Below are 14,247 nucleotides of genomic sequence, written 5' to 3'. Positions count from 1 at the left end.
AATCAGTCCGCCATCTTGGATGGACCTCAAAAGGTCCTCTCCACTGCCTGGCCACCGAGGACTGTGGGGAGAAGAGAGGAGAGGAGGAGAGGGAGGGGCGGATTTGGGATCGGTAGGGCTGCTGTGTGAAAGTCGGGTGCAAACTGGGATAGACTGAATGGCCTGCTCAGGGTTGGGTGATGCTTTTCCCCAGTTGCAGTGGGCCACAGAGGCAGCGTGATCCAGATGTGGGGCATTTGGGGATAGCTTGTGGGACTGTAGAAGGGATCTTTTTGATTTGTCTTCGTGGGTTAGTCAAGACGAAACTAGCGGTCTCCCGGTGAGATTGGTGATGAGTGGCTGCTTATAATGTGCAACTGTTTTGAACCTGATCTGCACCTGTACCTCCACTGCAAGGCTCCCCAAATTTGTTATGGCACGGACCCCGACCATTAACCGAGGGGTCTGTGGACCCCACTTGAGTAGCGGGTCCCAACCTGGGTCCATGGACCTATTGGTCCGTGGCATAAGAAGGGCTGGGAAACTCTGCTCTACTGACTGGACTGGCAGTGTGGGGCAGGAATCCATAGGTACTTGCGACTGCTTGGACAAACCTGGGGAAATGGACAGCTTTTTCTCACCCCCCCCCCCCCCCACCTCCCACATTTGTCTTAGCATCTGTAATGGAGTAATATCTGTAGTGTTGCACACATTCTGTAGATGTGAAGGTTTGTACTAATCACCTTTCACTTAACTCCATCACATTTGGGCCAAACAATAGTCAAATTTCTCTTTTTTCAATTTGCTTCCCTTTATCCCGATTACTAACAGTTAGACTGAGCATTCTCACACCTAAGTTAATATTCAGTTAATATTTATATTAATATTTCATTTGTGTTCTTAACATAAGATCTAGGAGCAGAATTAGGCCATTTGCCCCATCGAGTCCGATCTGTCATTTCATCATGGCTGATCCATTTTCCCCTCTCAGCCCCAATCTCCTGTCCTTTCCCTGTATCCATTCCTGCCCTTTCCCTGTATCCCTTCCTGCCCTTTCCCTGTATCCCTTCCTGCCCTTTCCCTGTATCCCTTCCTGTCCTTTCCCTGTATCCCTTCCTGCCCTTTCCCTGTATCCCTTCCTGCCCTTTCCCTGTATCCCTTCCTGCCCTTTCCCTGTATCCCTTCCTGCCCTTTCCCTGTATCCCTTCCTGCCCTGACTAATCAAGAACCTATCAGCTCCACCTTAAATCTACCAATGACTTGGCCTCCACAAATTCACCACTCTCTGGCTAAAGAAATTCCCCCTCACCTCATCTTCTAAACGGACCTCCCTCCACTGCTCAGTGTTGTTAATCTGTTAATAGCACTTGGTATTTGATAGTAACACCATTAATATTCAGTATGAATCTTTGATAAACTTACTAATCTTACAAATAATATTTGATAATAGCAATCTGCTTAACAGTTTTCAGTATTAATGCTTGTTTTCAAAGTGGGGCCAAGTAGTTGAGAATATGTCAAAGATGATTCTCACTTCCAAAATAGAATATTTGGAATTCACTAATATTTAATACTTTTATATTAATATTTGACCATAATATTCTGTACTAAATCAATTTTAATACTCTGAGTACTCTGGGCTGACTGTCCTTCCCCACGGGAGAAGTGCAGAATTCCTCACCGAAGAACGCTACTAAACTGAAATTATGCTTTCCCTCTCTCTCTCTCTCTCTCGTGTGAATAGACATTGACCTAGAATCCCCTAGAAGCTTCCAGAATGAGAGCCAGACCACAGAGACAAGATGCTACCTTAGTTGTGATGGCTTCCCTCCTTGGATGGAGAATAAAGACCCCAGTGCTGATGGTTGAGGCTCCTCTGAAGTGATGTGCCCCAAAGGGATAGTATCCCTGCTGGATTAGTTGGGTAACGGTTACGGGAGGTACGGGGTTACATTGCTCCCTGTGGCAGTGAAAGATGTTTCAGGTGCCAGAGCACCAACAGCCATTCTTAGAGTTGGTCTTCAGCTGAGAGTTTGGGACTCGCCCACTGAGGGATGGGACTAATACACGTGTCCAGAGGGCTCTGCTTGTCCTCTAGGAGACCAGATCAGGGTGTTGTTGGCTACTAAGGTGATGGGCTTGTGTTGTACCCACGCCTGCGTACAAACATGCACCCTCAAACATACTGGTCACTGTTCCCAATGGCTAAATCACCAACACTGATCTGATATCACCATCCACCTGGTCACCCATAACCCAACCCCCCACCCAATGCTCATCCCCCACCCAATACCCTGTCACCCACACATCACCCATCACCCAACCCAACACCCATCACCCAACCACCTCATCAGCCACCCAACACCCCATCACCCATCCAACTCATCACCCACCCAAAATCCATCCCCCACTTGTCACCCACCCAACACCCATCACCCAACCACCTCATCAGCCACCCAACACCCATCCCCAACCACCTCGTCATCCACCTGACCTCCTGTCACGTACCCAACACCCATACCTCACCCAAACCTCATACATCGTCAAGCCTCATACATGCCTTTACCCCCCCACACACACTGACACTCCTGTCCACACACCTACGCACACAACACACAAAACACTCTCTCACACACACATACACCCACCCACACCCTCATGCACACCTACATGCTCACATACACACCTTCATACTTCTATGCTCACCTCACGTACACACACACTCACCATTGAGATTTGGCTATTCCATGACTGACACACCATCACTCTGACTCCCCCAACACCTCCGGCTCACCCCAACCCCTCTTCTTCGACCCACTCCACACGCACAGCCCATGTTCATGGACCAGGCCCACCATCACTGACTGACCCTCGACATTGACCCAGACCAGAATAAAGGACCAGAGCCCATTGATAAAATCGCTATCAAACTGTCCCATCACTAGTGACCCTTTTACCACTAATCTGCTCATCACCAACACAGGGGTCCACCCCATCTCTGATCAATGTCATTGTCCTGTCCCACCACAACTGTCCAGCAGAGATCTTCATCGACACCAGAACAGACATCTCCACACATCCATTACCAACTAGCAGACCGTCACTGTAACCACCATCACCAATAACATCACAGTCACCATCAACATCATCATTGTCACCATTACTATCACCATCACCGTAATCATCACCATCTTCATCATTGTCATTGTCACCATTAACCTTCAACATCACCATCACCCGCACTGTTATCATCACCATCTATGCTGCCATCACAATCACCATCACTGTCACCATCAACGTCATTGTTACCAGCACCATCAACATCACCATCACTGTCACAGTCACCATCACCATTACAGTCACTGTAATCATCACCATCACCGTATCTGTCACTATCATCGCCATCATCACCATCACTGTCTTCATCACCATATCTGTCACCATCAACATTACCCTCATCGTCAGCATCACCACCTTCATCACCATATCTGTCACCATCAACATCACTATCACGTCACTACCACCGTCACCATCACAGTCACCGTCATCATCCTGTCACTGTCACCATCACCATCATCAATGCCATCACCATATCTGTCCCTGTCATCGCCATCTTCGTCACCATATCTGTCACCGACACCGACATCATCATCACTATCACAGTCATCATCACCATCACTACCTCCGTCACAGTCAACATCACTGTTATCATCACAGTCACCATCATCATCCTATCACTACCACTGCCACCATCTCCATCACCTTCATCATTAGTCACCATCACTGTCATCATCAATGTCACCATCTCCATCAGCTCAAGATCACCAACACCATCACCATAACGATCACAGTCTCCATCACTGTCACCATGACCAACACCGTCGTCATCACCATCACCACTCCACTGTTACAATCCTCATTACCATCACTCCATCATTGTTCTTCACCAATTCTCCATCATCACTGTCCTCCGGTCACTGACCTACCCTACCAATGTCAAGACACAAACTCCACCCACCATCACTGACTCACCATTCCCGACTCCCCCCTCACTACTCTCCCTTTACTGATCTGGCACACTGTCACTAACTGACCAACGTTGTCCCAACACTGACGGCTTCCATCATCCTCATCCACCTCTTACATCTCGCATTGCACACATCAACAACATCACCAAAAAATCTATTGGTTGGGCCATCGTCAATCACCAATCCTTCATCACTGATTGATTATCACCACCCAGACAAACCATCATTGATCTCCATCCCCACCTGTTGGCCCATCTTCATCAGCCAGTCCCACTGCCAAATGACATGTCAACACTAACTGGCCCATCCTCACCAATTTACCTACCAGAAGCACCATGACCAACACATCTCTACCAACTGGCCAGTTGTCACACGAACACAACCAGTAGGGAAAGCAACAGGCTGGTAGGCAGAGAGGGTTACAGCATCGGGTCAGGTCATTTGACCCAGCAGGTCCACACCAACCAGTGGGCACCTCTCTATATTAATCAGATCTTCCAGCACTTCGTCTTCAGCCTCAGTGATCTGAAGTATTTGTCTAGACACTTCTGAAGCGCTGCCAGAAAAACTTTCCACCACTTTCTGCGTTTTCTTCTCCAACTGGATGATTTCTCTGAAAAACTTCTTCTTCATTCTCAAACTTCCCACCAATAACACTTGGAAAGCTCCCAAGAATTACAAAGTGCAATTTTTTTTTTTAACCTCCTTCTCCTTCCCAGCTGCTTATCGATTATGGCAGGGTCCGGGCGATTAATCTAAGATCACTGGCAATATTTTGAGTGCCGTGGACACTAGCAGGCAGGGCTCTCAACGTGCTCTCCCTTCATCAGAAATGGGTTGACGTCCCACCTCACATACTCTGCACTGCGCATCACAATTAGTCTTTCTACAGAAATAATTGAGTTCATATTTTTTTCTGACGTGCTCGTGCTCTTTTGATGGTGTGGACTGAGAGATCAGCAGCAAGGCTCCATGTCAGCCGGTTAGCTTCTTGCTACCAGCAGTGGGAAAGGGTTAGTTTTATGCGAAGGCAAGGAACTGGCCCGACCAGCATCTGTTCCTCAACCACCACCACCCTGGCCACAAGAAAAACCTACCTGCGATCCTGTTGTGCACCAAATGGGCTGCTGCATTTAACACAATAACAACTAAACACTTAGGTAAACAACTAAACCCAAGTCCCTCTCTGCCTCTCTCCCCTTTCAACTTTCTACTTCTTTATCTCTACAGTTCTTTCATGCTTATCCCCTCCCCCTCCCCCCTTTATCTTTCCTCTGATTGGTTTTCCACCTGGCGCCTCTAGGCCCTACCCCCTCCCCATCTCTATTACTGGGCTTCGGCCCTCTCTTCCCCCCCATTCCTGATGAAGGGTCTCAGCCTGAAACGTTGGCTACTCTTTTCTCACGGATGCTGCCTGACCTGCTGAGTTCTTCCAGCGTTGTGTGCGTATTCTTTGATCCACAGCATCTGCAGTTGTATTTTTGTGTTTAGGTAGTACCTGACACCCCCTACGCACTTTGCAGTGGTGTTTCCTGAGAAAAATATGCAGAAGGGACCATGAACCCAACCCCTAGAGGAGGAGAGAGATCAGGAAGGATATTGAAAAGAAAACAAGGAATAGTGGCTAAATTCTGATGTTAGGGCCTTTGTGTTGCCTTCAACAGTCAAACCTGTAGCTCAGCTGGTGAGTGAAGTCCTTGTTTGTCTAACGGAGTCTAGTTGTGAGTTGGGGTTCTCAATAGGAACCGGAAGCAATTGATGTCATAGAACTTACCATATACAAATGGTAGCCCCATGGCATTGGCATTGGCCACCGTTGGTTGTGCACATTGTGCCAACCACTACCCTCTTATATCCAGCTGTGTCCCCTGGTATTTACCTCCTCACTCACCATTACGCCGCTGGTGTTTAGGGCAGCAATGAAGGTTCCCCCCATCTCTGGTAGTTTTCAGGGCTTCCTTCATCATGACAGTAGCTTGGTCTTCACTACTGTCAGTCATGCAAGTCCCTGACTCAGAAATATTGTCCCACACAGATGCTGAAGGATTTTTCATTGCTGTTTCCATAACTGTTTTGTTTGGCTCTGAATCCCTCCCATGAGCTTCTCCTGTACAATGTCGACCACCTTCTTCCTTATATCTTTGATGTCCATGCTAACTTTGCTTGGTGCCATCCCTTCTCCCTTCCCTCCCTCCCTCTCCCTCCTTCCTCTCTCATTTGTTCTCCTGCCCCCTTAAGTCCTCTTTTCATTTCTTTCTGTTATAACTTCTCCCTACTCATATCAAACTGTACTTTCCCATTTTCTCTCTAATTGTCTTCCTTTGCAAATCTTCATCCTCCCGCCTGAGACCACATCTTCTTCATTCCCCTACTCTCCGCTCTCTCATCATTCCCTCCTTCCAACTCCCCCCCCCATTTACTCCAGAACACCTATATCCATATCCCTTCCTTTCCTCATCTGTCCCCTCACTTGATCTCTGCAAGCCACCCACCAACTCTCCCCCCCTCCTCACCTACACCTCCCACCATCTCCCCTCCTCTTACTCATTCCCTCCTAACAACTCTTCACAAATTTCACACCATCCATTTCCCCCTTCAACATTTCACTCCACTCACCTCAACATCCCTCTCTCGCTCTTCCCTTTCATCCCGTCTGCCTCTCCCTGCACCTTATGGTTTTCGGCCTCCTTTGATGTCTATCTGCCTTATTCTCTCTCGATCTCACTCTTTACTTTCCCCAAACACTAGTCCTGGGAACCCTTTTTTGCTTCCCTCTCACCTCTATCTGCCTCTCTCTTTCTAACCTGCACCTCCCTTATTCATCTTTCATTCTCTCTTTTTATTACTAATTTATCTTCTCTGTCAACATTGAACAGCACCTTTTGGCCCACAATGTTGCACCAAACCATCTAAAAAGTAAATTTTAAACAACCCAAAAACTAATCCTGCCCATGTCCATATCCCTACAGCTTCCTCATATTCATGTGCCTATTTAAACATCATTTTTGTCTCTACCACCATTCCAGGCATCCGCCACTCTCTGAGTAAAAATCTTACCCCTCACATCCCCTATTTCCTTCACTTTCAGTGCATACCCTCTTATATTAGACATTTGTTATTTTTTGCCCCTTACATCCCTGGTGTTTAGGACAGCAATGAAGGTCCTCCATCTCTGGTGATGTTCAAGGCACCCTTCGTCATGTCAGTAACTTTCTCTCGGTTTTCACTACTGTCAGTCCTGCAAGTCCCGGGTGGAGACACAGGAATACCGTCACACTCAGATGTAGAAGGATTCTTTGTTGCTATTTCCATAACAGTTTTGTTTTACTAGTCAGGGTTGTTAGCCCGAACCTGGAGGACACTCTTGGTCTGGCCTCTGCCCTTTGACCTGGTTAGCATGGGTGACCCTTCTAACAGGCACAAAGCCCTGACTCCAGCCAACATAGCTCTCCAGCTCATTGAGGCATGGAAGCCTCCAACCCCTATGACAAGGTTATGGTCCTCTTGGAGGATTAGATGTTTCTACCCTGGGAAAAAGATACTATCCATTCATTTTGGTCCTCTGCCATTCTACACCCCCAACCTCCCCCATTGCTCTCTGTGTCTTATTTTTCTCCCCCCTCTCTCACCCGCTGGGTGACTCTCTCCACCCTACTATATACCTCCTTTGCATTTTCCCATTCTACTTGTTCATTCAATTCTCTACATCCATTCCTTTGTCTGGTTTCTTACCCTTAGCTCGAGCTTTTATGTTCTGTACATCCCCCTCTCCCTTGTCCTGACTCCTCTGTTCCACCACCTCCTGCAGCCCCTGAAGTCCGGCTGTTTTTCTCTGCCATACCATTAAGATGGAAAGATGGTAAAGGAGGTTTTGGGACTCGAGGGACTGTGTTACGGAGAGAAGTTGAGAAGGTTGGGACTTTTTACGTTGGGGCGTAGGAGGAGGGATGACTCCACAGAGATGTACAAAATAGGTAGGAGCGAGTCACACTCTTGCTGGGACTCGAGAGACTGAGCTACGGAGAGAAGTTGAGAAGGTTGGGACTTCTTACATTAGGGCACAGGAGGAGGGATGACCGTACAGAGGTGTACAAAATTCCAAAGAGCATAGATAGGGTCAGTGTGCACAGTGGGTGAAATCGAGAGCTGGACGGCACTGGTTTGAGTGATTTCAAAGGAACCCGAGGGGAAACCTCTTCTCCCAAAGGGTGTTCAGTGTGTGGGATGTGTTACCAGAGAAAGCCACTTGGGCATGCAAGCCTCCAAACCCTACGTTACACTAACAATAGTTAGTACATTAACAACAGTTTGAAAGTACTTGAGCAGGTACACGGATAGGAAATGTTTAGTGCAGGCATTCCCATCCTGGGGTGCACAGACCCCTTGCTTAATGGCATTGGCCCATGGCGTAAGAAAAGTTTGGGAACCCCTGCTTTAGAGGGATTTGGGCCAAAAGCAGGTAAATGAGACTCGCCTAGATGGGTTTCTTGTTCAGCACGGACCAGTTGGGCCGAAGGGCCTGGATCTGTGTCCGCAGCTCACTATCCCTTCGATGCATTCCTCATATTTGAAACTCTAATGTTCTCCCTGTCTCTGTCATCCCTGTCTCACAACTTCTTGCTTACTTCCATCCTGATTCATCAGTTCACCGTGTATTGTCGTGTACTTGCAGTGCAAAGTCATATTGCAGCAAGATGCTGTGGAGTCCACCAACCACCATGTCTGGATATTTGCAGACTGGTGCCAAGGGATATCCCTGCCGATGCCCTTGGGTATCCTTGATGTGATTGGCTATCCTTAGTGTGATGTCATGGGATATATTTATATTTGGATATCATCTGCGTGATGTCACAGAAGATCCTTTGATGCTATTGGTTATCCTTAGTGCGTTGTAATCTGAAATTAGCTGGCAGTCAAAATGGCACCTTATCATTTGCAACCACTATGGCATTTTGTGAATGAAAAATTTACCTCTGACTGTCTCCAATGTACTAAAAATTTTAATGTACTTTATAGATTTTTGACTTTATCAGTAGCAGAACGCTCAAACGCACATACAGTACTGTGGAAAAGTCTGAGACACGCTAGGTTCTGTACATGGTTTCAGAAGGTGATCTCGACATCATCGAGGCCGTCTAGGATTACCTGGAGAGACAGAAGTGACACAGGCAAAGTGCAGAACTGTGGCAAGTTCTCCAAGATGCCTGGAACAACCTACCAGTTGATTTTCTTATAAAACTGCACGACAGGGTACCTAAGAGAATTGATACTGTTTTAAAGGGTGCTGGTGTGTGGCCAAGTGGATAAGGCATTGGTCTAGTGATCTGAAGGTCGCTAGTTCGAGCCTCAGCTAAGGCAGCGTGTTGTGTCCTTGAGCAAGGCACTTAACAACACATTGCTCTGCGACGACACCGGTGCCAAGCTGTGTCAGCCCTTGCCCTTCCCTTGGACAACATCCCTTGAAACCTTCCAAGGCGCAAATCCATGGTCTCTCGAGACTAACGGATGCCTAAAAAAAAGGCAAAGGGTGGTCACTCCGAATATTGATTTGATTTAGCTCTTTGTTGTTTACTGCTCTTTATGGTAAATTTTTCGATGTTTCAAGACTTTTCATTATTTTTGAAAGCATCTTCGCTTTCCAGATTTTTTTTTACAATGGCCTTAGACTTTTGCACAGTACTAGAGAAAGTTATATTCCCAGACCCCTCGGCCTGGAATACATCATCGACAGGTGGGGTGAGGGAGGGAGGGACAGGACAGTGCACCAATCTGCAGCTCCAGGGGGTGGAAGTTCAACCCAGGACCCCCCCCCCCCCCCGCCTCCCCCAAGGCACTAATGGCGCCATGATCGGAAGCAGCGCCATCATTTGCAGCTTGAAGGAGGTACGGGCCTGTGACCTGCGCACTGAACGGTGGGGGGAAAGGGGGCACGATGCAACACAGGCCAGGAGCAGCCCGGCCAAACACCGTGGGTAACAATGTACAGAATGCGTCTCACACGTGTCCCGGGACTGGAACGGTGAACTGGGGAACACGTTATTACTTAACCCGTGGGGATCCCTGTGATGGGGGCAGGAGGTGTGACAAGAAAACACTATATAAGATAATAATTATATGTATGGATAAAGAGGTACCTGGATTTTGTATATATGATTCGCATATATCTGAAATTTGCATATAATTGTACTGATTCAACCTTGCACTATGTCAGTCCAGTACCTTCAAGAATCTGAAGGGCGTCTCATGCATTGAAGGTGTTCAACCGATGTTTTTACGATGAACCTTTTGTGGGTTGCAATATAATTTTATTGTCCCATACCTGCTGCTTTGTACACTCTGTATCGTAAAGCCTATCTTGTGTCTGGAGGAGGACCCCGGTGGGGTAGGGGGGGTGATGACTTCGGGCACCTCTGCCGACCCCCTGCTTCTTTGAGCAGGTTTGAACAGGAGGCGCGTCCCTGACACTGTGTTACGAGTCCATTTTTAAAAAAAAAAACACAAAAAGCGTTATTTAAAAATGTGAATGAGGAAGATGATGGGTTTGTGGCAAATGAAGAAAATTGTATTTAAAAAAAAAAGTTTTTATAATAAAACACATTTTGCACTTGTCAGTTTTTGGCCTCGTTATTCGAGCGGACGTTCACCGCAGTGTAAGTGTTGGATAGTCAGTGTGGATGCGGGCAGGAGGGCGTAGATGATTCTGCCCACCTCCCACTGAATGGCTGCAGCCCATGAAGGAAAACATGGCTGTAAACTCCAGCGGGGATTGCAATGGAGAAAGAGTTTGCTAAAGGGAAGTGAGCCCTGGAGACACGAGAGAGATCAGAAGTGTTCAAGGATGGGGGCAAGGAACGGCATTTCACCAGAGTGGAAGTTACAGTATGAAAAGAGTTTAGATGATAAGCTGACAGAGACATAGAAAAGTACAGCACAGGAACAGGCCATTCGGCCCACTGCATTGTGACTAAACCAGCTCAAAAGCAACTCAAAAACTCCCAAACACTAATCCCTCCTACCCACACAATATCCATATCCCCCCATCTTCCTCTTCCTCATGCCTATCTGAACATAGAAACGTAGAAAATAGGTGCAGGAGTAGGCCATTTGGCCCTTCGAGCCTGCACCGCCATTCAGTATGATCATGGCTGATCATCCAACTCAGAACCCTGTACCTGCTTTCTCTCCATACCCCCTGATCTCTTAAAAGCCTCTAATCTATTTACCTCTACTGTAGATTTTCACAAATAAAACAATGTGAGGCATTTTATGTTTAATGAAACCCATAACGCATTTTATTGAACTCCAAAAGCACGCTAAAAACATTTAACAATGTCATCACCTCAGACCAGCCTCTTAAAGCAAAACCCCAAATGAATATCGGTGGTTGTGAATTATGTACATTTCTCCCCATTACGTTATACTACACAGCACCCCCCTTCCCTCAGAATTCACTAAAATCGGCATTGTGGGCCTGTCCAGAGCTTGGGTAAGCCCTCTGGTTCAGGGCCTATGGGTAGAGGAACTACAGGTGCCTCTGGTTCATCCAGAGGTGTATTGACGCGCTCGTGGTCACGTAGTGATGCCAGGGGCATGGTAGCAGAATCTTCCAAATCTTGGTGGGCCGGTTTAAGGTGATCTGCTGAAACACGTTAAGGTTTACCCCTCTTACCCAAGATAAAAATTCTTTTGTCCCCGTTCCAAAACGCAGAATGAGCCATCAGAAGGGGATGCTGGTGCGCATCACGGCGGACAAAATCAAGTGAGGCGGAATGTAGGTCAACAGGAACCCAAGAGTGTGGTACACCAGGATGGGAGGCAGGGCTAGGCGAGAAGGAATTGAATTTACTGAGGAGGGTGGGACGCTGTTAAGAGGTTGACCAGGCGTCAGGAATGAAATCACCTGGCACTAGTCATGGCTGCCTGTGTACCAACCCAACCACGGTCAACTTTAGTTCCTCTTTTGGGGCAGTCCTGAGCCCCAGCAGGACCCGCGGGAGACGATCGTGCCAACACTCGTCCATCAGGGCAGCCTTTAATGAGTGGTGAAACCGCTCGCATAGGCCATTGGACTGCGGGTGATGTAGCCTAACGCTGCGGGTTAATAATGGAAGCTGCCTTTCTGAAACGCCGGTCCCTGAAGATGTCCTGAGCTCTTTGGAGCCTAGTACCCACGATGGAACTGACTAGATTTACAACCCTCTGGAGCTTCTTTCGGTCCTGTGCAGTAGCGCCCCCCCTCCCCACACCCCCATACCAGAAAGTGATGCAGCCTGTCAGAATCTCTCCACGGTACATCTATAGGAGTTTTGAGTGTATTTGTTGACATACCAAATCACCAACAGAAGCTCCAAAGGCCTCATCATTGGGAGAGGAAGGATACACCTTGAAGATGGGCTACACCTAGGGGACAACTTGAAAGTCCAGCCCAGGGTAGAGAACACTGGCGAGTTGATCTCGGCTGCCTCTGTCCTGGAAGCAGTGGTGGGCTTCCCTACGTGATGTATTTGTTACCATATACAGGCTCTACCTTGAGAGTCTGTTGCACAGAGCGACTGAGCAGAACCCAAGTGCAGGACACGGGCACGGAGATTGAGTTGGGGGGTGCGGGCATAGACGTGAATGTTGAGCAGCGAACAGGAGGAATTTTGACACAGAGACGGGGTTTTCATGGAATATCTTGAAACTGGAGCTGAACTTGGAACAAACGGTTCTAAGCCATCGAGAAACAAAGTAATCACATGGGAATAGACCAACAAACTGGCAACCTGTGATAGTGACCCCATCGTACTTATTTCCCAGTCTCTGATGAAAACCAGGTGTACTGTAATTGAATAAACGAGCAGCAATTGGAGATCTAATGACTGAAATTAGGGCATAATCAGGGAGAAAGGAGCATTAAAGGGGAACAGCCAACCGGAACCATGGCAGGGTCATTTTCTTGCAGACATCGATAGGAAAATAAAGAATTTATGAAAAACTACACATAAGCAAAGATCGACAATCCAGCAGTGTGCAAAAGAAGAAAAAGTAATACTGAGAACATGAGTTGTAGACTCCTTTAAAATGGGGTTGTAGGTTGTGGAATCACTTCAGAGCTGTGAAGTTATCCAGTTCAAGAGCCTGATGCTCGAAGGGTGATAACTGTCCCTGAACCTGGTGGTGTGGGACCTGATGGTTGAGGGGTGATAACTGTCCCTGAACCTGGTGGTGTGGGACCTGATGGTTGAGGGGTGATAACTGTCCCTGAACCTGGTGGTGTGGGACCTGATGGTTGAGGGGTGATAACTGTCCCTGAACCTGGTGGTGTGGGACCTGATGGTTGAGGGGTGATAACTGTCCCTGAACCTGGTGGTGTGGGACCTGATGGTTGAGGGGTGATAACTGTCCCTGAACCTGGTGGTGTGGGACCTGATGGTTGAGGGGTGATAACTGTCCCTGAACCTGGTGGTGTGGGACCTGATGGTTGAGGGGTGATAACTGTCCCTGAACCTGGTGGTGTGGGACCTGATGGTTGAGGGGTGATAACTGTCCCTGAACCTGGTGGTGTGGGACCTGATGGTTGAGGGGTGATAACTGTCCCTGAACCTGGTGGTGTGGGACCTGATGGTTGAGTGGTGATAACTGTCCCTGAACCTGGTGGTGTGGGACCTGATGGTTGAGGGGTGATAACTGTCCCTGAACCTGGTGGTGTGGGACCTGATGGTTGAGGGGTGATAACTGTCCCTGAACCTGGTGGTGTGGGACCTGATGGTTGAGGGGTGATGACTGTCCCTGAACCTGGTGGTGTGGGACCTGATGGTTGAGGGGTGATGACTGTCCCTGAACCTGGTGGTGTGGGACCTGATGGTCGAGGGGTGATAACTGTCCCTGAACCTGGTGGAGTGGGACCTGATGGTCGAGGGGTGATGACTGTCCCTGAACCTGGTGGTGTGGGACCTGATGGTCGAGGGGTGATAACTGTCCCTGAACCTGGTGGTGTGGGACCTGATGGTTGAGGGGTGATGACTGTCCCTGAACCTGGTGGTGTGGGACCTGATGGTTGAGGGGTGATGACTGTCCCTGAACCTGGTGGTGTGGGACCTGATGGTTGAGGGGTGATGACTGTCCCTGAACCTGGTGGTGTGGGACCTGATGGTTGAGGGGTGATGACTGTCCCTGAACCTGGTGGTGTGGGACCTGATGGTTGAGGGGTGATGACTGTCCCTGAACCTGGTGGTGTGGGACCTGATGGTTGAGGGGT

Source organism: Hemitrygon akajei, chromosome 25 (genome assembly GCF_048418815.1).
Source record: "Hemitrygon akajei chromosome 25, sHemAka1.3, whole genome shotgun sequence".
In the NCBI taxonomy this organism is placed as follows: domain Eukaryota; kingdom Metazoa; phylum Chordata; class Chondrichthyes; order Myliobatiformes; family Dasyatidae; genus Hemitrygon; species Hemitrygon akajei.
The sequence above is the reverse complement of the archived record's forward strand: the minus strand, read 5'-3'. Positions refer to the sequence as shown.